Source organism: Gadus macrocephalus, chromosome 20 (assembly GCF_031168955.1).
Source record: "Gadus macrocephalus chromosome 20, ASM3116895v1".
Classification (NCBI taxonomy): Eukaryota; Metazoa; Chordata; class Actinopteri; order Gadiformes; family Gadidae; genus Gadus; species Gadus macrocephalus.
The window spans coordinates 164,991-192,380 of NC_082401.1; the positions used below are offsets into that span (position 1 = coordinate 164,991).

Consider the following 27,390-nt stretch of genomic DNA (forward strand, 5'->3'; position numbering starts at 1 on the left):
TGGCAGAAGCGGGTGTACCATCGAAGAAGATTAAATATATGTGTACTTTTAAGTCGGAATGGACCAAAGAGTAGGATTCAATATCAAATAGTCACCTGGACAATAGTCACGCTTTTTGTAAAGCGTGTCGGGTTGATTTTAATATAGGGCACGGCGGTAAAAATGACGTCCGTCAACATTTAAAGTCCCTGAAACATGTCCGTGCTGCCGGGGCACAAAAGGGCACTCAGGCGATAACGGGTTTCATCACTAAGGGACAAAACGAGCAGGAACAAGTGCTCCAGGCTGAGCTGAAAATGGCAACACTAATTGTTTCTGTTATGTTCATGAGAATGATTTTGTTGTGTCATGAATTGATAAGTTATTGTAATAGTTAGTTAATAAATAAGTGATTGTCAATGAATGCATTGTGAATACATACATAATGATACATAAAAAATACGTTTTTTGTTAATGAATACAGTTATTGTGTATTTATTTATATACTGAAGACTACATGATTAATATGTTGTCTATGCACAACATCCCTTAAAACCAACATTTGTAACCACCTCTGTCATCCATGCTCCCCACCACCGGCCCCGCCCCCCACCGCCGAAATCTCCCGGATTTTGCGAGTCAAATGTTGGCAGGTATGTCTGGATGTGTCATTCAACATGGCCCACAGGATAGAAGCTGGAACACAAATGCAGAGTTTGTGCCAGCAGTGGCATCACTTGAGAAGAATGCGTGTGACATCTACACGTTTCTATGAGGTATGCCATGTTCGTGGACATACATCTGCAGAAAATCTGGCTGAGAGAATTCTCCGGGGAACTGGGCAGACCAGGGATATGAGGAGAGGAATTGATATGGAGCCACGTGCTGTTAAAGAGTATTGCACGCTGAAAAATGTCAACTATTCACCCTGTGGGTTCATTGTGCATCCTGATGCTCCATGGCTAGGAAGTTCTCCTGATGGAGTCATCTTTGATCCCTCTGGGAACCCACCATTTGGTCTCCTTGAGGTCAAATGCCCCAATATCCAGAGCTATGTAGACTGTCCCTATCTAAAAATGTCAGGTGGTGCTTTGAAACTCAGGAGGCAGCACAAGTACTACTGGCAAGTTCAAGGTCAGATGCTACTGACAGGGCTAGAGTGGTGTGATTTTGTTGTTTATGCTCAGGAGGACATGTTTGTCGAGCGTATTTATAAAGACCTTGATGTAATGCACACCATTAGAGACGGAGCAGATCATTTTTTCTTTTACCACTACTTACAGAAGTGTTTACAGTAAATCAGTCCAATGCCTTTGTATAGTATCTATCAATAAGTGTAATCAGTTGCAATCAGTTCATTAATCAGTTTCAATCGGTTCAGTGAGTTCAGATGTTATTGTTCATTTTTACAAATCTATTTTTTAGATTAGATTAGATTCAACTTTATTGTCATTGCACAGAGTACAAGTACTGAGACAACGAAATGCAGTTTAGTATCTAACCAGAAGTGCAAAGAAGCAGAATATCTGAACCTATCAAGAAGACTATACAGTATAAGAACTGTTCTGTTTACATTTGCCGTCTATACAATATCTAAGCTGATGTACTGTTCATGTTCGCAAGTCTATACCAAATGGAAATTGTTACTTAGTATAAAGTACACATGCAGCTGCTGCTGTTGTTTTACTGTTACACTGTATACAGCTCAAGTTACTGTTGATGGGCTCTTAAAATAACTTGATATGTATGTATTTATTTGTTTATTAAACTGTGATGGAATGTTGTATGTATATTATAATAAATGTGATGCATAACTTATGACTTCAATATTCAAATAAATAGAAATGCAACTTGAAGTACTCTGAAACTGAAGTTTTATTCTATTCTTCAGCCAAAGACAAGGCTCTGTTGCAATTGCAGGATTAGCTATGGCTGGTCCAAAAAGAAAAGGAGGTCAAAGGTTGGATTTTTATTTTATTTTTTTAACAATGGGAACCAACTGGTCAAGAATAATGTAAGTAAAAAGGCAAGCAAAAAACATCAGGCCATCATAGTAAGTACAATTACACAGACTGCAGAATATATGAATATTTGACAAGTGGTCCATTCCAATAGTTAACAGAATGACATGTGCAAGTCAAGACATCCCAGGTGAGACAAAATCAACAAGTAAAACCTATTAGGCATTCATAGTAAAAAAAAAAGTAGAACATTTGCAGACTATTTACAACACTATATTTTAAATATTTAGGACCACTTGGTTTCAACATTTCAATATGCCAAATAGCCTAAGGATTTTATGGCTAGACAGACAAGAATGACACTGTAGACTTACTGGGCCCATGCCTTGACAAGTGGTCCATTCTGATAGTTAATTAGAAGACATGACACTGCAAACAGCTGATTAATGCTACCAGAAATGGACAAGGGGATGACTGTATCGAACAACTTGTGTTCCTTCACCCGCCGGATCAAGCGTTCAACATGCACCCCGAGTCTGGCCACAGACTGTGTGTCTCACTTCACCCCCAGACATTTGTGTGCCCTTGGTCAAAAAAGCAGGCCTGTGGATTTTGCATGGTACCAGGTTATCAATTACGAAGCCCTTGTCCACCATTACTGCCATGTCAGGGGTAAGGACGTCGATGATCCCTGACTGCTATTGATTGACCCAGCGTACAGTTCTGACACAAAAGTTATTACGCCATGAGGTGCCATTCCTATCAAAGCCTTGAAGGTGCAGTGGGATTTGTAATTTGAAAAGACCTCACTCTGTAATAGCAGAGACGAAGGCGTTTGGCAACGGAGTTCGGTAAAATCTGCTTGAGGCCCAAAGCAAGGTGGATCATGAAGAGGAAGAATTCATCGATGGCAGGAAGTGCATGCCGGGTCTTCACAGATGGACATTACATTTATGGCATGATGCATTGTAGCCTATGGTAATTGTGTACTTACTATTGTCTTAAACTAATTCAACTGAACACTGTAGGCTTAGCAGTTTTATGACATAATAGGCCTAGGCTATTTTTACATCGTTCCTGGGTTAAATGTTGCAAGGGCACAGGCCAACCCAACCATCACTGAAATATTTGTAGACACTTTTATTTTACGTTTGTATCCATAGAATATGTAATGTATGACACATATGTGTAGAACCTATTTAGTCTTGCTGATCTGTCATAAAACCACATAGGGTAGGCAAATGTAACCTCTGCCTCACTGAAGGGGGCGTGCGAGAGCCTGGAAAGTGGACTTCCAATCCAGTGAAGTGATAAATACATAATGGGCGACCAATGCCCGAGCTAAAATGATTGCATCAAAAGACGGGGCAGATGATAACTTGAACTACTCAACGACATAGACACTGTACTATCCGTTAACACCGTTATTGTAACCTATTTTGGCTTCAAAACGGCGAATTTCGCCGAAAAGTGACAAGTTTGCACCCCTGACCCATCATCAATAATCACAAAAAAAGGTTCAGGGCTTACCTTGTGTAGAAGCGAATATCCTCATCAGATCCAGAGAATCTTTGGAGGCCAAAGCGACTATTGACCTTTGCCTGCTCAAGCTGTTCCCGCAGATCCTCTATCTCTCTCTTCAACTCTTCATTTTGACCAAGTGACAAGTCGAGAGCTGCAGGCTCCGGAGCTGAGCAGTAATCATGCCACACGATATCTTCATTAGCGCTTTCCATGTCTGATTCTGGTATCGGTGGTCGGTCTCGTCGTTCCCAAACACTTATCCTCGGTGGCTGCATTTCACGATTCCACTCAAAAATTGTAGGGATAGCGCCTTTTTTCAGACGCCTCCTAATTGTTCCTTCCACAAAATAGTCTGATTTGAAATGGACACTGCAAACCCTTGTATGTTTCGTTATTTGAAAGTTACTCCTTCTTATGTTAACTAACCATCTTTTCCTGATCTCTTCCTCCACCGGAAAGGAATGAAAGCTAATACAGGAGTTGTATCGTGAAGATACCGAACACAACGGGACACTACAGTGCTCCGACGCTACTTTCATCTGCTTCTGACGATGAAAAACAGTCGAATCCATTCATATAAACGTATAAAAATATATAGATAGAAATGTTGACGTTTCTTAGTTATGTTGTATAGGGGGCATAACTCCTCCACAGCTGATTGTGTTTCTTAGTTACCAGGTAAACCGGAAGCGGCTCTGCCGGTATAAAGCATAAGCGGAAATACATCACGATTCCCGTTGCTTAGAGCCTATATACAAACAAATATACTAAATTTACATTCTGGTTCCAACACATGACTAGGCCTGAGGGTGGGAGGGGGCAAGGGGGAGAAAGAACAATAAGATAAGACTTCCATTTAACTGTCAATAGGAAGGGGTTTCTTCCTTCTTTAAGCAATTTGAATAAAGGATTGTGTGGTAGAGAGTGTTTGAAGGTACAGCCTAGGTGTGTTCTTTAAGTTGCAGGGCTGTGTGATCTGCAGGGAAATCAATAGGTCTTTGTCTATGAAGTTATTGTGGCATAGGGGTGTATATAAATGTATTAGATCCCTCTGATTCAGTATGAATGTTAAAGTCAAGAGGGGTTTTGAACGGCTGTTTAATGCGTTACCCTATTGTTGCAAGGCAAATTTGGTCTTGTCTGGTGGGGGCAGACAATTAAGGGGATTCTTGAGCTTGATGAGGGGTGGCAGTAGATCGGCTACTTGGAAAGCTGGGGGTCGTCTAGTTGGGACTTATAATAGTTATATTCTTGTGGTACATTTGGAGATGTTGAGATGTAATTGGGAATAATCTCGTGTCAACGAGTAGGGGGCACTACCAAGAACTACAAATATGGCTGCGGTGCAAACTACATACATATCAGCCGACTACAGAAACTTCTCTGAGTTCTATCTGTCCGGCTGAAAACTGTGGTACCTTATGGCATAAGGCTACCACTTAACCGCAATTTGTGTTCTCAATACACTCTGTTGCTGCGCTGTGTGTACATTTATATGTACACAGATAGCCCTATGAGATCCTTGGATGATAAGGGGAACTACAAATAGAAGTTATCGTTGTTATTAAACAGACAGACAGACAGACAGACAGACAGAGAGATGTCGTGGGAGGGGTGGTCTTTACGAGGAGGTTCAGACGGGAGGAAGAGACGAGGAGATCTACGAAGGGGGATCGAAGGGAGGGGACAGGGGGGGGTTGGATTCACTACCAAGAACTACAAATATGGCTGCGGTGCCAACTACATACGTATCAGCCGACTACAGAAACTTCTCTGAGTTCTATCTGTCCGGCTGAAAACTGTGTTACCTTATTGCATAAGGCTACCACTTAACCGCAATTTGTGTTCTCAGTACACTCTGTCTCTGCGCTGTGTGTACATTTATATGTACACAGATAGCCCTATGAGATCCTTGGATGATAAGGGGAACTACAAATAGAAGTTATCGTTGTTAAAAATAGCGACAGAGAGAGAGAAATGTGTCGTGGGAGAGGCTGGGGGTTGGATTTACGAGGAGGGTTTAGCGAGAGGAAGATTGGTGGTGGGGGGTTCATTAAGACAGTGGAGGAGGAGAAGCGGAGAGAGACGGGGTTGGAGAGAGAGAGAGAGATGGAAGGCCAGTGAGGGGACGGGGTGTTAGACTGGGCCTGGAGGGGGGTGGTGGGGACTTTACGAGTGTAAAGGGTTAGGAGGGACTCGTAGATTAATAATTCATCGTCTTTAATAACAAAATACCAACAGACTTGAATGTAAAATGTAAGCATGCAGTCTTGGACGGTATTAGCGGATCAGCAGATAGGATCGTATTTACTCTGAACGTCCGCAATGGAGCTACTGCTTAGGAACACAGACCGTGCCGGCCTCAGGAAAGTTCAGAAGAATGGGAGAAGTGAAAGATAATAATGATTGGAACTCTCGTTAATGTTCTATTGTGGCTCGATTTTCACAGAGACCGATAGTGGAGGATCTTACCTCGCACCCATAACCATGAACAATCGTTAACGACGAGTACTCAAAACGACGCCAGAGTGGGGCATTAAAGACAAAGCTATTCTGTGGGGGGGGGGGGGGGCTTTGTAACGCAGATGGGAAGGTGTCTTCATGAGGGGGTAAGGGAGGGCCTACCTTTAGACAGGCAGGCAGACAGAGAGAGAAAGAGAGAGAGAGTGGGAGAGTTACAAGATTGTACAACGTTAATTACCTTTCAATATTCCATATTGAAACTGTGGAACAACCTTCTTGTATGTTGCACAAAAGTAATATGTCTGTACAATCAAAGTGGATTGACAGATATTACCACATGTATACATAAATATTATTCTCCCAAAGATGTTGAATTCTATTAGTTACAAAATTATAGCCAAAATATTATGTGCTCAGAAACTAGTGTCTTTGCCGATGGTTTTCAACTTATTCCTATGGATTTATGGATACGTAGAGGATGAGGGCACTTAATGAGCGTGTCCGGAAACTGTAGTTGTGATCTAAATATTGATATTTAAATCAAAATTAAACTAAATACCTCAAATATTGGAATGAAATATACTATATAATACCTCCAGCTATTGACTAGTGAAATGTGACAAATATACTTGCACCATTGGCTGAATAAGTAGCTGTCAAAACATCAGTGTTTCCCATACATAGACCATTGTGTGGCGCGGCGGCACAGAATCAACATCGAGCGCCACAAATTGATTTTTTTTTTATTATTATTATTATTATTTATTTATTTTTAATAACGCGATTTGGAAATCTAAAAATCGTTCCGTCAATTCATCTCCGCATAGCACTCGTTCTCCCTGTCATTCTCGTACACACACACACACACGGAGCGAGAGCTTTGATACGCTAACACATGAACCCACCGATGTCACCCGTCGCTTAGCAACCGGACACGCTGGGGTTGATAAGTTACCAGACTACTGTAACTACTACGGAGTGATAATAACAAAGACGTGAATCAGGCAATAAATCCACTTTCCTTGACAGCGGTAAAGTTCGGTGTGCATTAAAGTACAGACGGAGTGGACCAATTGCGAACTTCTGCAGCTGCTCTAAGTTAAACCCCAAACTAATCGGAATAAGTGTTTATAGCGGACTACACCACCTCTTCTATTCCGCATAGCATTCTATTCCGAACCGATTGAGTATATATATGATACTTTTCTATTCCGATTGAGCTGTTCTTCCACATCTATGCGGATCAGATGTGTAAACGCGGAGTTGCATGCACTCACTGACGGCTGATTCGCCCGCTCCTCCTGTCCACGCGCAATGCTTGAGGTCAATAGAAAAATATATTTGGCACAGAGAAGACGGTCTGCGACATTTGCAGTTTACCAAAGGTTAGTATGATATACTGTGGTCCAACACACCTGCCCACATTTTTTTTTAACTCAGAAAAGGTAATATTAGCTTTATGAACTCAACGTTATTGATATTGAACATCCCGCACCCGTCATCATAGACGTCGTTGGTAAGGCAGCGAACACTGCGATTAAGATGAAATGCGGTTATAGTTTAGATAGGCCTATACGGTGCCCATATCAATTAGAATAGAAAGCATTTATTACATTCTGTTCTTAATATTATTTTATTCTGACTCTGAATGTTTGTTGCTTTAATCCAGATGAGTATTGAAAAGTTCTTTCTGCACCAAACAAGGCCTCGTCCAGACGAGACGGAGCAGCTTGAGGAGGTAGTTAGCTTAGTCTGAAATTAAGTTGAACAGTCAAATGGCTGTGGCTAGTACATTTTTATTAAATATATAATAAACTTATTTTGAATGTTCCTAGGCATCAAACATTGCTGAACAACCCAGTGCTTCTCAGGGGCTGGGCTGTTCAGGAGAAATAGTGATTAATATAGGCCAGGAGGACAGCAGACAAAATGTTGCTGAAACAACAGGTGAGGTGGAAACAGATTAGTGTAGATTTTAACTTTAAAAAAATAAGAGTAGGGAAAGTAATTTCGATCCTTCTGTTCCTGGTAGAGAAAATGTGCTGATCTGTTCATTGTAGGTCATCCAACCCTACATTACTGGCCTGGAGACAGAACTGAAAAGGAGGTTCCAGGAGCTGGACATCCTAGGAACCTTCCATGTCCTTAGACCTCAGTCGGCTGCCCTCCCTGACAATATGTGCATTGGAAAGGAAAACAACAGAGACGCCCTCCCCTCTGCCCAGCACACATCGCACGCAGGACCTCCGCAGCGCAACCGCCGCCCCCACCAAGGTCCAGCAACGCGATTGACCAGGAACACACGGACCAAAGTGCAGCATTATTATCAATACTACCAGCCACTTAGCCCCATGACACTCGAAGACTCTCCAGACTGTGTAAGCTGTCTCAACTTGAAAAAGAAGATCATGGAGTTGGAGACTCGGGTTTCTGTCCTGTACCAGATCTATGATGGCGAGCGATTTCTGGACGGGATTGCTGCTCAGCCAAACCTCGCAGACAAACCTTGCTCTCACCTGGACTTGTTACTATCTGATGAGCCATGGCCTGCTCTTGGCACAAATCCAAAGAGGCCGAGCGCCACTTCTACCTCCAACGAAAAATGGACTAGCACCCAGGATAAGAAGCGAAAAAAGTGAGGCAGAAACTCCCGCATCACCTCTCCTCCTGTAGCGCTCAGAAATAGTTTTTCACCACTGGAAACTCCCCAAGGGGAGCAATTCTCCACACCCAAGGCCAAAAGGCACAGGAGTGCTATCCATGCTGCTAACAAGCATAAAGGGCCCGGACCCCCGACACACCATGATCCTCATCTGCTGCACTCGGGAGTCCCCCATTTCACCCTAAGCCCCTCTCGGACTACTCGGGGCGCTACTCAACCACTACCACAAGATCGCCGAAGACTAAGGTATGCTAACACCACTAGCACTAATGCCGAGGCTTCCCACAGCCCTTTAGCACTCAGAGGAGCTAACGCTGCTAGCACTAGCCTTGTAGCTAATACTGTTTACCCAAACAACCCAAGAACTGGCCCCATAACTACTGATAAAGCAATTGTGTGGAATGCAAACACAACGCCACAGATGGCCACTATCTTGGTTGGAGATGCCATGACAGATCATGTCAAACTTGCAAGGACAGAAAATATTTGCCTTAGTAACACATCAGTCGAGGAACTGTCGTCAGAGATACAAACAATCCTCAAGAATAAACCAAACAATGCAAAGATTATCATCCACACTGGCTCATTTGATATCCTGCACAAAAAAACTGGCAGTGAGATACTTAAAAAACATTTCACCCAGTTACTGAACACTCTGGCATCTGTCTGTCTTGCACACAACCAGAGATTTATTGACAATTTCAATGTTTTTTTGGAATTGTGCAGACCGTTTTCAAGCCGATGGACTCCACCCAAATCGTAGAGGGTCTAGATTACTTACAGCAAACATCAGCCACGCGCTCTTGACGACCTCAAACAGCCATAATCAAGCCTCACTCCCTATTCCTGCTGTGCCTAAGACTGACACACCCCAAACCTCCTCCCATGGAACAGAACAGAACATTCAAACAGCCTCCTCCAAGGACACGGGCCCTGCACAGACCTCCATCACCCCAAGGAATTCCCCTGGGATAAACCACCTTGTGGGGGAGGCTGTGAGGGCCCATGAACTCAGTAATATGGACTGTCAGCCCGAAAAACAACAATAGGACAGTCACCATGCTATTTCATCAAACATACCGGTCATCATAAACAACAAATGGCATGGTAAAATGCATGGTTATAAACCCGAAACTCGTCCTAGAAGGTTGAAAACTATCCATGTTCTTCCTACAAATATATCTCCCCCAGTTTTACCTGTTAATACCCCACAGATGAAACTGGCCCTTCTAAATGTCAGATCACTAAATAACAAAACCTTTCTGGTCAACGAGCTGATTAAAGAAAACAACTTAGATTGTATCTGTCTAACAGAAACTTGGCTAAACGATGACACGGCAACAGCAACTTTGATAGAAGCGTGTCCGCCTGATTACAGCTTCCACCAAGTTTCTAGGAAATCAAAAAGAGGTGGAGGAGTCGCAGCTATTTTCTCATCTAAACTGTTGTTCAAAATCACTGAGCTAGGTGAATTTACATCAATTGATTATCTTGCTATAGAGCTCAAAACTGAATCAGTATTGTTTGTTATTATATATCGGCCACCCAAGCACTCACCAATATTCATACAAGAATTCTCTGAACTATTATCACTATGTGTCACAAGATATGACAAAATAGTCCTGAATGGAGACCTTAATATCCACGTTAATAAAAAAGCAGACCAAAGAACTATCGAGCTTTTAAATCTCCTCACCAGTTTCGATCTAACTCAGCACATAATGGATCCAACACACCAGCACGGAAACACACTAGATCTAGTAATAACAACTGGATTAAACATCAATAATATTTCAATAACTGATCTACCGCTCTCTGACCATCATTTTATACTGTTTGATGTGGAAATCATCTTACCAAAAACCACAAAAGAATTCTTAGTCCATAAAAGACATCTAGACGATGAAGCTACGGAGAGATTTTCTGAGCAGATTGCTCTATATGAGCCAACTAGTCATGACTGCTCTCTAAATGAAATGGTAGAGAACCTAAATGAAGCATTATCATCTGTGTTAGACTCTGTAGCCCCACTTAAAACTAAAAAGAAGTTTACAAGTAGGACCTCCCCATGGCTAAGAAATAAAAATGTTAGTGAAATAAAAAGAAAATGTCGCCTAGCAGAGAGAAAATGGAGAAAAACAAAGACCACTATCCACCAAGGTATCTACAAAGATGCACTAACTACCTATAACAAAACCATCCGTCTAGCAAGGAAAGGTTATTTTTCCCACATTATTACAGAAAATGCAGGAAATTCCAGAGTTCTGTTCTCCACCATTGACCGGCTGCTAAACACTGTCCCTGCCCCCCCCACTATCCTCAGCAGCTAAATGTGAAGAGTTTGCTCAGTTCTTCAAGAACAAAATAACAACGATCAGATCTAGTATCACTACTACTGGAGGTGAAATTGACATCTGGAGGTGAAATTGAAATTGACATCTTGCAACTTAACCATGAGCAGTTTTACATGTATCACACTAAGTGAACTCTCCAAAATCATCATTGAATGTAAATCTACAACCTCAGATATTGATCCTATTCCCACTGCATTCTTTAAGCGAGTGTTTGATAGTGTCTCAGGTCCGGTCCTTGACATCATAAACACATCCCTGAGAACTGGCGTTTTCCCAGATGCCTTCAAAACAGCTGTTGTAAAGCCCCTATTAAAGAAACCCAAATTGGATACCAGTACACTAGCAAACTATAGACCGATATCAAATCTTCCCTTTATTAGTAAAGTCCTTGAAAAGATAGTATTAGTCCAAATAAATTCCTTTCTGGAACAAAATAACTTATTGGAAGTCTTTCAGTCAGGTTTCAGAAAATATCACAGTACTGAAACCGCTCACCAAAATAATTAGCGACCTCAGACAAAACTCTGATGCAAATAAAGTTTCTATCCTTATCCTATTAGATCTTAGTGCAGCATTTGATACCATTGATCACGACATCCTAATCAATAGACTTGAAATTCTTATTGGGTTCTCTGACTGTGTATTGAACTGGATCAAAACATATATTAGAGGAAGGAAGTTTTGCGTTAGTCTAGGAGACCATATGTCAGAGAAACATGAAAGCTGCTACGAGGTTGCACAAGGGAGCTGTTTAGGTCCATTACTCTTTTCTCTTTATATGTTACCACTCAGTGACATCATCAGAGAATATAGTATAGATTTTCATAGCTACGCGGATGACACCCAATTGTATATTTCCGCTGAACCTAATGATGCAAAGGCCATAAACTCCATTACCAACTGTTTATTGGCAATAAACAAATGGATGAACAATAACTTTCTAAAACTAAATGAGGACAAAACTGAAGTCCTACTTATCGGCCCCAAATTAAAAAGAGAGATGCAAATCAAGAATCTAGGAGGTTTAACCCGGTGGATTAAACCTGAGGTGATAAGTCTCGGTGTCATCCTGGACTCAGATTTGAATTTCAACTCCCACATTAACAAAGTGACCAAAACAGCTTTCTTTCACCTCAGGAACATAGCAAAGGTACGACCATTCATAAACCAAAATGATGCCGAGAAGCTTATTCATGCTTTTATATCGAGCCGGCTAGACTACTGTAATTCACTTTTCGCAGGTCTTCCCAAGAAAACAACTGAAAGACTCCAGCTCATTCAAAACTCTGCAGCCAGACTATTAACCAAAACTAAAAGGAGAGAACACATTAGTCCTGTCCTAGCTACTTTACACTGGCTTCCTGTTACCTTTAGAATTTACTTTAAAGTCCTCCTCCTCACATACAAAGCTCTAAATGGACAAGGCCCTAGCTACATTGCTAACTCTCTTACTTACTACACACCAGCTAGAACACTGCGATCATCAGATACAGGTCTGTTACAGGTCACCAGAAGCAGTCATAAGAAGATTGGTGACGCAGCCTTTGTCAACTACGCCCCAAAATTATGGAACACATTACCCATTAATATTAGGGAAGCAAACACGCTAGACACCTTTAAAAAGCAGCTTAAAACCTTTCTTTTTACCAAAGCATTTTATTAATTTTATCTGGCACTATTTATTTCTCTGTAACTTGCACTATTTTTACTATTTCTCTTTTAAACTGTTCTAAGGGTTTTATATTTATTTTATCATGATTTTAGTAAGCCTATCAGAACACCAGGTTCTGATACGATGTTGATCATTTTGTATTTATCTTCTACTCCATGTATCGCTCCTGCTGCTTGCTTTTATTGATTTTATGTAAAGCACTTTGAATTGCAAATCTTGTACGAAATGTGCTATATAAATAAAGTCTTACTTACTTACTTACTTACATTGCATTCATTATTTTAGTTAGTTGCCTTGTTGTACCTTGCTGTACCTATATTGTTACTATTTATTTTATTTTTCCTAAAAAAGTTAAATATTGGTGCAGGTAGGTCTTGAGTTTATTTGTACTTCAAATAAGAACCTCCAGCTTTAGTTGTCTGTTGCAATTCATTCCTTGAATGTCACAGAATCACAAGTTCAGTGCGCTGACGCCGCCGTGTCGCGCCGTGTGTCGCGCGCCCCCCCCCCCCCCCCCCCCCCGCACCACACATTGGTCCTTGGTCTGTGGGAAACACTGAACATTATTATCATTTGAAACAGATGGATCTTTAAGGGAATATATTTATAGAGAGAGAGAGAGAGAGAGAGAGAGAGAGAGCGAGAGAGAGAGAGAGAGAGATCTGCTTTTGTCCCAGGTCAGAGACCAGGCAGTCTTTAACAACAGACAAGATGGCCCCTACTAGGGATGTGTCGGTCGCGACTGATTCGTTACAACGAACGAATCCCGAACGTGAACGACAAGAACTGGTTCCCCAAAACAAGAAGAACTGGTTCTTTGATTCTTTTTTTTTAACATAAACCAAACATATGGTCACGTAAATAAAATATACAAACGAACAGAGCTCCGTCTCCCCGCAACTTCCATTGATTGAGTCTAAAACTTTCTCAAAGATTCAGCCAATGAGAGGTAGCAATGGTGTTGGAATGGCACCTGGGTAAACCAATGACAAGGCGGGTACCGTCGAATATGCGCGCTTTCTCTGTCTGACGTATCTTGGGTCATACCATTCGACTCATATATCCCCCTACATTTTTTCGAAAATTTACTTGACCTCCATCTGTTTATTGGATAAACGCATTTCCCAATCCCAGGAGTCTTTGCTCCATTCTACGTCAATTTAAGAAGGGGAGGGAGGGAGGGAGGGGGAGAGGGAGAGAGGGAGGGAGGGGGGAGAGAGTGGTGGAGGGAGAGAGAGAGACGGAGAGGGGGAGAGAGAGGGGGGAAGAGGGAGAGAGAGAGCGATGGAGAGAGAGGGGGGGGAGGGATGGAGAAAGAGAGGGGGGAGGGATGGAGAGAGAGAGGGGGGGGTGGAGAGAGAGAGGGGGGGGTGGAGAGAGAGAGGGGGGAGAGGGATGGATAGAGAGAGAGAGGGGGGAGGGATGGAGAGAGAGGGGGGGGAGGGATGGAGAGAGAGAGGGGGGGAGAGGGATGGATAGAGAGGGGGGAGAGGGGGGTAGGGATGGAGAGAGAGGGAGAGGGAGAGAATGTAACACTGTAGCTGGGTCCCCCGCTGCTCTTGGTCTTATTTATGCAAGACCAAAGATGGCGGAGGTCTGAACAAAGGAAACCCAGGTCACCAAGACGCGTTGTCTCTTTAAATCCTACCCCACGTGGTTCACCCAATATCCGCGCCGGTAGAATCAAACTGGTTTAGTTAGACCCAGATAGCACTGGTCAAACACACTGTATTGGATCTCCATAAGAAGTATGAGATTCCTGCAAGTTTGTCTCCACGGCGGGTTAGCGAAGCATACAAAACAGTTGGTTTAAAACTGCGTAAGTTTGCCTCTACGGCTGCGTTATACACTATACGAAATTGCACATTTGATTTTCACATGAACCGGGCCGTGAGGAATCAATCCCACTCTAACTCCAGGTCAAACAAAGGCCTAGCCTCTGGTTTAATATGCAACTAAGCTAGATTAACGTTAAAAACCTGACCAATCCCTCACCCCACCGTAAGAGTTTGGAACGTTTGTTGCCGGTAATAAATAATATCTTGGCCTGTAGGTTTAACATCCGTACATTCACCATACAACACTTAACCACAGGTAATCTGTCTCCCACGTGGTACAAACATTAGATCTAGACGGGATTGGATACAGTCTATCGACAAACCCATAAAAACATACTCCTAGCCCTTTGTTCCTTTAATATAATTATTTAATTTAATCTGTTAGCGTATATGAGGCCGTCCAAGTAACCGGCTGTTATGAATTACAATCCAGTCCGAGACCACGAGACCTCGCAACCAGACGGAGGCAGTACAAGCTATTTACCTAAATGTTACTATTCTAACTATTACAGAGTTTAGTCATTGACAACAGGTTCTGTTTACCTTTCAATGGCGCCTGCATCCAGCTTGTATTGCGTCCCGACGACCGCGTGGTTCGAGTCTCGGTAGAACTTTTCCAAGAACGTCAGGATCACCAAATGCTGAGTAGTTCTTCAAGGAAAGGGTTCAAATCCGGGATAGCTTTTAACTCACTTTATTGTTAAAGTAGGCATGTTTCGGCATGGTAACTATGACTATGGAACAAAAGGAGAGGAAGAGTGTTGAACACGTGTGAGAGATATAACTTTAGCTACTTCGAGCCACGGGCAAAGGCCCATGACTGTCCGCAGGTGTGGGTGAAAATCTCTGGCGCTCTCCACTTCGAGTCCACAGGTAGTGGACGTCAAGTGGGCGTGGCCTATGCAGTGGGCGTGGCCGGGTGACGTAATGGCTCCGCCCCTGTCTTAAGGTGTGCTAAAGTAGTTATTGCAGCTTAACGCCTCGTTCCACATGCGTACATTCTCGTATGCGATTCAACCGTCTCGACCGAAAGTCCATTCATTCCTATGTGATTCTCCGTAATGTCCGTTTTTTCCTCCGAGACTCCTCCCCTCCGTAAAATTTCTGTCCGGTATGTCCGTAATATACGTTAAAAAAATTGAACTTTCGCCGTCGTTTTACGGAGATACCGTATGAAAGTTTTTATGTTTTTCACAAAACTTGTAGGCTAAGTACCTGGCAGGCCAAACTCCTCGGCGATCTCTTTCCAAGCCTGGTTGGTTTGTTTTTATCTCTGCATATGTCGATCCTCATGTTCCAAAGTACCGGTCTCCTATCCGCTTATCCGGGGTCGGGTCGCGGGGGGAGCAGCTCAAGCAGGGGGCTCCAGACTTCCCTTTCCCGGGCCACATTGACCAACTCTGACGGGGGGATCCCGAGGCGTTCCTAGGCCAGTGTTGAGATATAATCTCTCCACCTAGTCCTGGTTCTTCCCCGAGGTCTCCAGGGAGACGCCAGCCACCCTTCTGAGAAAACTCATCTCGGCCGCTTGTACCCGCGATCTCGTCCTTTCGGTCATCACCCAGCCCTCATGACCATTGGTGAGGATGGGAACGAAGATCGACCGGTAGATCGAGAGCTTTGCATGCGACTCAGCTCTCTTTTCGTTACAACGGTGCGGTAAAGCGAACGCAATACCGCCCCCGCTGCTCCGATTCTCCGGCCAATCTCACGCTCCATAGTACCCTCACTCGCGAACAAGACCCCGAGGCACTTGAACTCCTTCATCTTTTGTCCGTAAATAAAGTAATGCCCGTACGTAAAACACTAGTGACTCCTTCCGTAAATTTACGGAAGCACGGATACGAAAAACATACGTATGTGGAAACGAGGCGTAAGTGTTCGATCCTGCTTCCTAGTGGCTATGTGAGGGTAATACAGCTTGTGTGTTTGAATCTGCTTCCTCAAGGCTATGTGGAGGCAGTTCAGGTTCTTAAAATACGTAACAGCAGCTTATGTGTTCGATCCTGCTTCCTAGTGGCTATGTCAGGGTTATGCAGCTTGTGTGTTCGATCTTGCTTCCCAGCGGCTATGTGGGGGCAGCTTATGGGCTTAAAATACGTAACAATATCATTCTAAACAAATACAAAATGGTCACCAAATACAAAATGGCGGTCATGAGGCAAGCTGTAACCCGTGTTACATTGCTTGCAGATGGTGACCGTCCTGGAGTCCATGTTCGTATCTTTCAGTATGCTAGGAACGCTGAAGAAAACGGGAGCAGAACGTCCGCCGGCGCCCGACTATATCTGCGAAATGCGGACGTCTTTTGAGGCCCACGCTATTGGTGGGTGGGGATTACACATTTTTCAGTGCTACGGCTCACGCCTAGGGATAACCCAATAGCGATAGCCTTAAAAGGCGAAGCCTATACGACATAGAACTCTAGGGTACGTCCCATAATCCATCAAGAACCCTTTCTTTATATAAGGGTTCTATGGTTGGTTTACCCGTATAGTTGTTTAAGTAGTTTTCATCATTATTCTTCGTTGTTCGGTTGGCGTCAGGATAGGCAAGATTTTTCGTTGTTCGGTTGGCGTTAAGATAGGCAAGATTTTTCTTTGCTCGGTTGGCGTTAAGATAGGCAAGATTTTTTTTTCACTGAATCATCCATACGCGACCCCGTGGGAGCAGAGCTCAGCCTGGTTGCATAACAGCCAATTGGTGTGGAGGAATAACATTGATGCATTTTGGGGATTGTATCACCTGTTGATAGTATCCTTGGTTATAATAACAAACAGTTGGGCAAGAGATGGATGACAGACCCCTGTTTCACAGAGGGGCCGTCCTAGGTCACACACAGGTGTGGCTCAACAGTAACGATGGGTCTGGAACATAACAGGAGCAGATCTGTAATTAGTGTGATCAGTGACACCTGGGTTCATCCTACCTGGGGCCTCTGTTGGGGCTTTCACACCAAAAAGAACCAAGAGCCAGTTCCGGGCTGGTGCTAGGGCCAGTTCCAAACAGGTTCCAGCCTTATCCCAGTTAAGAACCAGTTGGTTTCACACCGGCCAGAGCCAGCGATGGAGCCGGCGTCAGCAACGTCATGACGTCACTGCAAACATCTCCGCTTCTCAGCAACCCTCCCGCCCTGCCGGAACTGTACAATAAGAAGAAGAACCCTCGCGCCTGTTTCAAACACAACAACAACAATTTCGTCTTCGATTCAATCCGTGTATGGTTCGTTCTTTGAATATCCCGATTCAAAACCAAATCAGAAAAAAACTAAAAACGTCTGTTTTAAATCGGAATATTCAAAGAACGAACCATACACGGATTTACGTTGTCGAGTGTTTGGCACCGCACTCGCGGTGATTTATTGGGAACGGTCGCGTACGACATACACACACTGCTCCGCAGGGGTGTGTTTTGTGTGTGTGAGTCTGGGTGTCGCACGTACGCTCCCCGGGACCAACCTAGGTCGAGCCCGCTTGTTTCCGTGAATCGTCGGTTTCACGGAGGCGCTCGGTCCGGCTCGGCTCAGTCGTAATCCGGTCCGACCCAGGTCACTCTGTTAAGTCCCTTCACAACAGTTTACTTTAATACAAATTCAGACCCGTCCATTTAGCGGGACCAAAGTCTCTCGAAATAATAATAATAGTTAATACGAAATGATGATGTATCTTTTTTGCCTTGTCTCCCCCTATACACGTCAGTCACAATCAACCATTGCCTGTACAATGCGCCACTCACCGTGAGGGGATCAGCTGGGAGAGCGCGTCGTTCGGCTTTGCCTGTGTCGAGGGATCGACAGGGAAAAGGACTCGAACGATTGAGTTTACCTACTACAAATGTAGTCAGGTAGATTTATTCTTAGGTCCAATAAACACAATAACTTTTACAACTGAGTATAGATTTGAAAAGAAAAGACAGTAAAAGAAGAAGAATATAGATGAAAAGTGGCCTATTAAAAGTAGGTACCAACGTTTATCTCGGGTGGATCCCAAGGTTGGGTCTCTAAGTCCAAGTACCAACGTTAATCTCGGGTGGATCCCAAGGCTGGGTTTCTAAATCTAAGTACCAACGTTAATCTCGGGTGGATCCCAAGGCTGGGTTTCTAGAACTAAGGTTTTTTAACAACGTTTCCCAAGTGGAGCCCAGGTTTTAACATTGACACAACTCTCGTGCCCCAGTACACCGCACGACCCCGAGAGTTGCCTTTGTTGAGTTAATCACGCTTGAGACTAAGCTAGTGCTAAAGAAGCTTCCTATTAAAAGTACCTACGTCCTCTCGGGTGGAGCCCAAGGCTGAATTTCTAAAACTGAGTTACCAACGTACTCTCAGATGAAGTCCGTGGTTGGATTTCTAAATCTAAACTAAAAAGAAAATAGAGTCTGAACCGAGCGTTACGGTGTCAGAGTCCCCAAGATGAAAATCTATTGCTATGAAGGCCACAGTTTTTTGGAAGCAGAAGAGCAGGGCAGAGCAGAGAACACGACACCACACACCAACAGCAGAAGAACCAAAAAAAGACCGAGTGCTGACTAACGACTGAGCTTTCTCTGCAGATTTCCCTGTTTTACTCTCCTGATAACAAAAGATCCTTTGATAAACGTTCCAGAGTTTCACTTATTTTGCCCGAGGGGCAACACAAGAAGCTTGAAGTTGTGCACATGCTATCACGCGCCGAGTGTTCATACATCATGGGATCTAAAGGGACACATGTTCTTTGTATTCTTCCAATGTTTCTTCACAAGGAGATATGTTTAAGCATTCAATTTACTACATAAAAAGGGTATATAATGTAGCCAGTTGGCTCTATGGTAAGACATTTTAAGGCACACAATTTTAACACATAAGAATATCTAAAGTAAACAATTTACTTTCTCAAAGATATGAGATACACAAGAAGTTATAGAAGTTATAAGGTAACCAATTTACCTTATCTTAGGATATATTTAAACACACAAGAAGTTATAAGGTAATCAATTTACCTTATCTTAAGATATATGTAAGTGCACAAGAAATTATAAGGTAATCAATTTACCTTATCTTAAGATATATGTAAGTGCACAAGAAATTATAAGGTAATCAATTTACCTTATCTTAAGATATATGTAAGTGCACAAGAAATTATACGGTAATCAATTTACCTTATCTTAAGATATATGTAAGCGCACAAGAAATTATAAGGTAATCAATTTACCTTATCTTAAGATATATGTAAGCACACAAAAAGTTATAAGGTAATCAATTTACCTTATTTTAAGATATATGTAAGCACACAAGAAATTATAAAGCAAGCAATTCACTTTATCATAAGATATATATGGTGACCTTGTTGACAGCATGGGGTCACAGCATGATTCTGGAGTAATTCTGGAACGGCTAGGTGCATCAATATAGTGAGTCCTATCGGGACACAGGTCAACGTCCATTGTTTACTTCAGTGTTTTAAAAATGCCGGTCTTCGTTGGTCTTCCTGTTTATGAAGGTACGCCTCCTGCCCCCTGCGTAAAAGCAGTTCTCGTTCTAGCCCAGGGCCCCGTTTCCCGATATCGATGGATCTTCGCTCGTAAGATGGTTCGAAAGATGGATCTTTCGAACCATCGATAATTTCTTTGGAGCGTTTCCCGAAACTCCTTAACGTGAACGCGCATTCGCTGCACTCAAGACGATCGTACCTGTCCACTGACATGGTGCTGAAACGGGCTATGACGCAGGGGGAGACGCAGGAATGTCGGAGGAAAATGGGGTTAAAAAGGGTTAAAATATCTCCCCATCAAGGCCAACCGCAGAGTAGCCTACGAAAAGAATAGACTGCAATAATATGAATGCTAAAGATATTAAAATACAATTGATTAAGCCTAGGCCGACATATATATCAGTCCTAATCCTGAGTGCCCGATCGGGAGGTGGAAGTTGCGCTTTAGAAGCCTTCACAAGTCCAGCGGAGGGCTCCAGTTTTCGCCGGCCAAGTCATGCGCTGTGATATGTGTGACAGCTATGTTGCACAACATTGCAGCTAAGGCTGGGGTAGCTTTGGTTGAACCGGAGGACATTGAGGACGATGACGACGAGGAAGATCGGTGTGAGGACGGCCTCCCTCATAACTACGTGGCTGGTTTTCATGCACGTCGAAGAGTGATTGAGACTTTTTTTTAACCCCCTCCAGCCTCCCACATGTCACTTAACATTCCCGTCAACGTGACCAATCCCCACCATATCCCAGCCTTTTGCCTGCTCCTTTGCATTTTTTTAATATTTTTATATTTTTTTAGGATACGTTTTATGAGTAGCCTATGTCAGTCTGAACAAATCCCCCCCACTTTCTCTCACACATTTTAAGTGCCCTGCCTGCTCAAACATTTCCTGGACTGTCTCTCTCAAACTAAGAACATACTCAGGCTCAGACGCACGTGATACACCATTACCAATGTGTTATAATAAAACGCATCCAATACTAGGAATGTCCGCTGGTTACGCCACTGAGGCTAACTAAAAGGGTACTGAAAACAATGGAGTCATCTACTCTATTGTCATTTATTTTCTGCTTTTGCAGAAATTGTTGTAAATCACCTTTTTAATATAAACATATGTAGTGGTATGAGGCAACACTGCTACTTAGACACAGGCTTCTGTTTCACCACGCCCTCTCCGGCTCGTTCGCCAATCATTGTTTGTCGAGGGGATAAAAGTAGGCCGTGCCCTTCCTCCTGAACTCTCGCTTCCTGCCTCTTCGGCCCGTCCACTTCCGGGTCGTTGCCCTCGCCGCTCACCTCAGAGCACAGGTAGGCGCACCTTGGCATGCTGTGTTGCGTACATTCGTCAGCATTTTACTAAACTCAAACTGTTACTATAATAGATCTGCCGATATCCTCATCGCAATCGGGGCAATATATTGGGGTCGTTTACCGCCACTGATCAGAGCTTAGGTGAGTCATGGTGAACTTTTGGTTGTTAATGGCCTGTTAGTCTGTTGCTAAACTCACTTTGCGCTCCTCTCCCTTTAACAGTCTGCTTGTCGCATGGTGCGTGGTGGCTGTCTCCCCCGCTACGCCGATCCTCTTCACTGTTGGGCAAAATAACCTGCTGAGTACATCACATGTACATTACAAATATAGCTAACTCCTACCCTAGCCTGATGAGCACATCACATGGCAGGCACATTACAATATAGTCAACTCTTGCTCTAACCCAACGAACACATAACACAAACATGATAATATAGTCAGGTCAAGGCCGGAGCCGAAGGCCCCATTTCCCAACCAGGCAAATGGTAGACACTCAGACAATGCACCAGTCATCCTCAAGAACGGGAGAGCCACATCAATTTATCACACAGGAGACACTGGCAACGGACAACAGATTACGTACCCGGTACAAATTTGGCACCCGGTACTAATTTGGTGTGACAGAGCCATTAGCGGGGTCATCAGACACCGTTTCAGCGGGTATCCACTGTCCCCGAGGAGCAGCCCGTTGCACCTATGAAAATAGACTTTAATTAGGTTTCATTACTCAAAGTGAAGCTCAAATTGTTTCAGTGTAGCTGATTAGAAAAACACTATAGCCTACCTTCCTTCCTCGAAGTCCTGTAACAACGCACTCTCCCGGAGGATGCGGGAATCGTTGGTGGATCCAGGCCATCTCGCCACCAAATTAATGATTGTATAATTTGCGTCACAAGCTATTTGCACGTTGATCGAATGGTAACCTTTTCTGTTAACGAACAAATGCACTTCCGGTCCGATTCGAAGTGGAACAACAGCTCAATCGGAAAAGAATTCCATGTGGAATAGAAGAGGTGGTGTAGTCCGCTTTATTACACGGGTCTTCTCAATGCCAAATTAAAAAACGTCCTTTTGATCGATAACAATATAAATTGATCGAAACATTTCTTAACGATCAATGATCGATCATCGATTAATTATGCCCATCCCTAATAGTAAGTATTCCCATCACACAACATACCATCAAATGCACAAACAGACACTGAACATATTACCTTAGGTAAGCTTTGACGGCGTACTGTGGCTCTGTCACCAAACAAAATCACACCTGCCGTGTAATGGTCCATCAGGTAGATGGTGTCTACCACATTGTGTGTGTAGGCACTGAGATGCATCAATCCATGAATTATCTGATGAACACAATATGTTTGATTAACATTAACACACAGCATCACCACATGAAAGCAAACCACTTTTTTGGCCATTGAAATGAATGGTCATTCTGGCATATATACAGTATGTGGCCTGTTATGAGCGCACCACTCACTCAGAGTAGCAGCTGTACAGCAACCTGTTGAGCAAAATAACCTGCTGAGTACATCACATGTACATTACAAATATAGCTAACTCCTACCCTAGCCTGATGAGCACATCACATGGCAGGCACATTACAATATAGTCAACTCTTGCTCTAACCCAACGAACACATAACACAAACATGATAATATAGTCAGGTCAAGGCCAGAGCCGAAGGCCCCATTTCTCAGCCAGGCAAATGGTGGACACTCAGACAATGCACCAGTCATCCTCAAGAACGGGAGAGCCACATTCATTTATCACACAGGAGACACTTCGAGGAGCTCTCCCCCGTTAGGAGGACACATGCATATACCAGGGCCTGAGAGCCACATTCATTTATCACACAGGAGACACTTCGAGGAGCTCTCCCCCGTTAGGAGGAACACAAGAGATACACATGCATATACCAGGGCCTGAGAGCCAAGGTCAAGCAAAAACACACAGAACCACACACACCTCAAACGCACACACCTCATCGAGAGGAGGATACAGCATAAGACTGTAACACACAGGGACTCTTGATCTTCTTCTGAAGCAGACCTTCCACGGAGGCGAAGCTCTGGACGAACCATCAGCGCTGATTAGGGACTTAGACATATTCGATCTCTCACGCTTTATGACTCTGTATAACCGTTGCCACTTTACTTAATAAATCCAAGGTCCTCGTGCCGACAGACTTTATTACCTCTCCGTCTCATTTCATCTGGTCCAGTAACTAGACAGACCGTTTTTCACCTCAAACCAACAACTTTCCTTTTATTACTTATAACAACTATTCACTAGTTCGCCCGTCAGTATGATTGCTATTGCTAAGCGTGTAAGCAGTGCAGACAAGCAGTGAGAGGAAGAGGTTTAAAGATGCCTACCTCTCCTGTCAACCACAGGGTTAGGGTTTGGGTTGGGGTTTGGGGTTGGGGGTTTGGGGTTTGGGGTTGGGGTTTGGGGCACACACGGCGTCATGGGTGGGCCTGACGGGCCTGGGCCCACCCACTTGTACAACTGGCCCGCCCTAAATGACAGCGTGATTATTTAATTATTTTTCATAATTCAAATTAACATCTACATTAATAATAAAGACTAAAAAAACATCCAGCTAAAAAGGAAAGATCATATTTATTATGTTATTAACATGTGTGAAGTCTGCGCCAGTATTGTTTGTGGTTGTCATAGTAAACTTGCCGCCTTTTTACGTCCTGTACAGTTTACGTTTGGCATTATCGAAATCCACAATGGAGCTCATCCGTAATTATTAGCATACAGATACAGATTATTAGCATAGGCCTACAGCATGGCTCGACAGACATCACTTTCCAACTATATCAAGAGAGTTAGAACGGAGTCACCAGATGCTGCCGGACCGGCGACAGCACCTGCACCAGCTAGGCAAGCTGTGGGATTAGCGTGGGAAGAGGGGCCTATTGGCGGGCAAGAAGGAGCAGCCAGCCAGTCAAGCTCCGCTGGTTCATTGGCTCCAGTGGACCTGTCGGCAATAGACGAACCGGCTGCGCAGCCGAAACTAAAGAAGTACCCCATCACAGTTTTTGGGCACAAGGACAGGAGCTTCTCATCACACTGGTACAGATTTTTAGAATACAGTGTAAGCATGCCATCAGGATTTACATGTAGTTTAAGTTAAATTATAAATTATTTAACCAAAGTGCGAACACGTTTCATGATTATGATCTTGTGAACTGAAAAACTAGACGTTCCGGATGTTGTTGCTGTTTATATTTGATCGTGAATAACGTTGATACTTGATACAAATAGTGGCCCATCCTAAATTACTCTGGCCCATCCGAAATTGAAATCCTGGCGCCGCGCCTGGTTTGGGGTTTGGGGTTGGGGTTAGGTATATTGAAATATCACAAAGATCTCCCCACGTCGTCCGACGACTTCGCAGTTAGGATAGAGATCCAAGGCAAGGCACTGGCCGGCGCTTGTTAGTCTTGGTCTTAATGTCCTCATGTACTTTGACCCGTTCTTTAGAATGAAGTAGTTTTCGTTTTCTAGTTTGGATTTTTGCAGGTTGATACGTTACTCGTATTGTAGTTTGGTTCTTTAATGTTGACATTTTTTTGGTTTTATTCTATGTTGTTGTTTTTTTTATTTTTGTGCAAAAGATTTTATATTTTCTTTTAAAGTTTGGTTTATATTATTCTGAAAAATCTTTTCATGAACTGCAGGACATGTCATCAGTTGTGGACCCCGGGATCATCGAGTGTTTCGGCCGTTATCACAAGACACTCTCACCCGAGGGCGGCCCCCCCGAGGTCGATCAACTCTCGGGAATGTCCCATAATCCATCAAGAACTTTTTCTTTTTATAAGGTTTCTATGGTTGGTATAACTGTATAGTTGTTTAAATAATTGTCATCATTATTACCTTTTTGTTGTTTATTATTCTTTGTTTTTTGGTGTTAAAACAGGAAAGATTTTTCGTTAGTGCTCCTCAGTTTGTACCAGGATAGGAAAGATTTTTCGTTGTTCGTTTGGTGTTAAGATGGGATCGATTTTTCGTTAGTGCTCCTCGGTTGGTTTTAAGATAGGATAGATTTCTCGTTGTTCGTTTGGTGTTAAGATGGGAAAGGTTTTTCGTTGGTGCTACTCGGTTGGTTTTAAGATAGGATAGATTTTTTGTTGTTCGGTTGGTGTTAAGATGGGAAAGATTTTTTCGTTAGTGCTCCTCAGTTGGTGCCTCATAAGGCTAAAGGTTAAGGTTAGGATTAAAATTAAGGTTAGTGGTCGGGATAAACACTCGGGTTAAGGTTAGGGAATAAGGCTAAAGGTTAAGGTTAGGATTTAGATTTAGATAAGTGGTAAGGATAAACACTCGGGTTAAGGTTAGGGAATAAGGCTAAAGGTTAAGATTTAGATTTAGATAAGTGGTAGGGATAAAGTCTAAAGTAAATTGTTCCATACACTGCACAACCCCAGGAAATGTTAAAACAATTACAAAATAACCTGCACCTCATACATAGCATAGCACCAGGTAATTTAATATTGTTTAGTTTTAAATAAAGCAAGAAAAACTTACCCCAGAGTTGTCCTTCCCCTTCGTTGGTCATTTTGGTATGATAACTATTAAATCGAAGGGAGGGAATAGTATCTAACGCGTGTGAGAGAAATATAGTAGAGCTACTTCGAGACCCAGGCTCTCTGCGGGTCTGGCTATGTGTTCTGCCCTCCAATCTCTCTGTCGACTTTTATAGGGTCAAGTGGGCGTAATGGTTCCTCCCTCCTCGCCTGTTTAATGGTTTTGATCCCGCTTCCTAGTGGCTATGTGAGGGTTATGCAGCTTGTGTGTTGGATCCTGCTTCCTAGTGGCTATGTGGGGGCAGTTTATGTGCTTAAAATCCGTGACAATATCATTCTAAATAAATACAAAATGGTCACCAAGGTCAAGGCCCCCCTCCCCACACTACACTCTATAAAGCCTTATTTTTTTAGGGGTGGGTTTAGGGAATAAAGCTAAAGGTTAGGTTTAAGTGCACTGTCCATCAACCACTCCCGAACCTGATCCCCAAGCCCCCCCGCGCACGTTAAGGCCCCCCGGTTGTACGGTACCCAAATGTCGAATCCAGAGGCGTTCGACTTGACGTCTGCTAGCGGTAGACCACCTAAGGTTGCTATGTAACGACGTGGCGTACATTGAGAGCAAGCCGTGCATAATAAAGTGTGCACTAGAGGGAGGTGTGTGTCCTTCTCTCGCAAAATGTTGTACCTGTGCTGGGCGAACCTAGTGAGCAAAGTGTTTTTCTGGTTTCTCCCACATATTGAGCGCCGCAGACGTCGCACCAGATTAGATAGACACAGTTCTTGGAGAGGGGGCTCCCCCGTCCCTGTGTAGGGAACACGTCGTGTGTGGTTTGATTGCGTACCCAGGGTCGGTACCGGAAAAATTGGCCCTGCGCATTCGGTCTAGGGCGAGACGACGAATGGAGTTTAGCCTGGACAAGGATGTCCCGGAGGTTCTTGTTCTTCCTAAAAGCTGCGATGATGCTAAAGTTATTAAGGAGGGTGGTTGAACTAACCATGTGTGATTTTTTTTTTTAATTTCCCTCACTAGACGAACCGCCGACGGGGAGTAGGTGGTAACGAAGGGGAGACGAGGGCCAACAGCAACCGCTTTGGTTTCTCTGAACGTTCTGAGGGCCTTTCTCAGAAACGATCTGCAGTACCCTCTGGTGGACAACGCAGAGAATAGTACCTTGGTGGCTGACTGAAAGTCCCCATGCCTAGTGTAGATCCTATGGAACCTAAGCAATTGTGATTTTACAAGCCCGGCATACGCGTGTCTGGGGTGAAAGCTGGACTTGTGCAGCAGAGCGTGTGTGTCGGTGTCTTTAAAGTAGACCTTGATGTCCAGCCGGGATGTGGATGGGAACTCTGGGCCCTTAAATGTGGTCGTGTCTAGGAAGTCAACAGAGGAGGGGCTAAAGGTAGATTTAATAGTGATGGACGGGTTGTGAGTGTTTAGAATGGTTAAAAAGCAGTCGAAATCCTCCCTGGAGTGTGGCCACACCCCCCAAATATCATCCAGGAATCTAAAATAGTGTAACGGATTTTTGGGACAGGACGCCAGGGCTGCCACCTCCCATTCGGCCATGAATATGTTAATAATAATTTTTTGCCCATTGCCGTCC

General features: G+C 43.6%; 1 protein-coding gene across 1 annotated transcript in view; it reads right to left on the reverse strand.

Moving 5' to 3' along the window:
- Positions 1 to 27,390, reverse strand: part of LOC132448861 (uncharacterized) — a 332,340-nt gene that overhangs the window by 42,604 nt on the left and 262,346 nt on the right. The window lies entirely within an intron of this gene.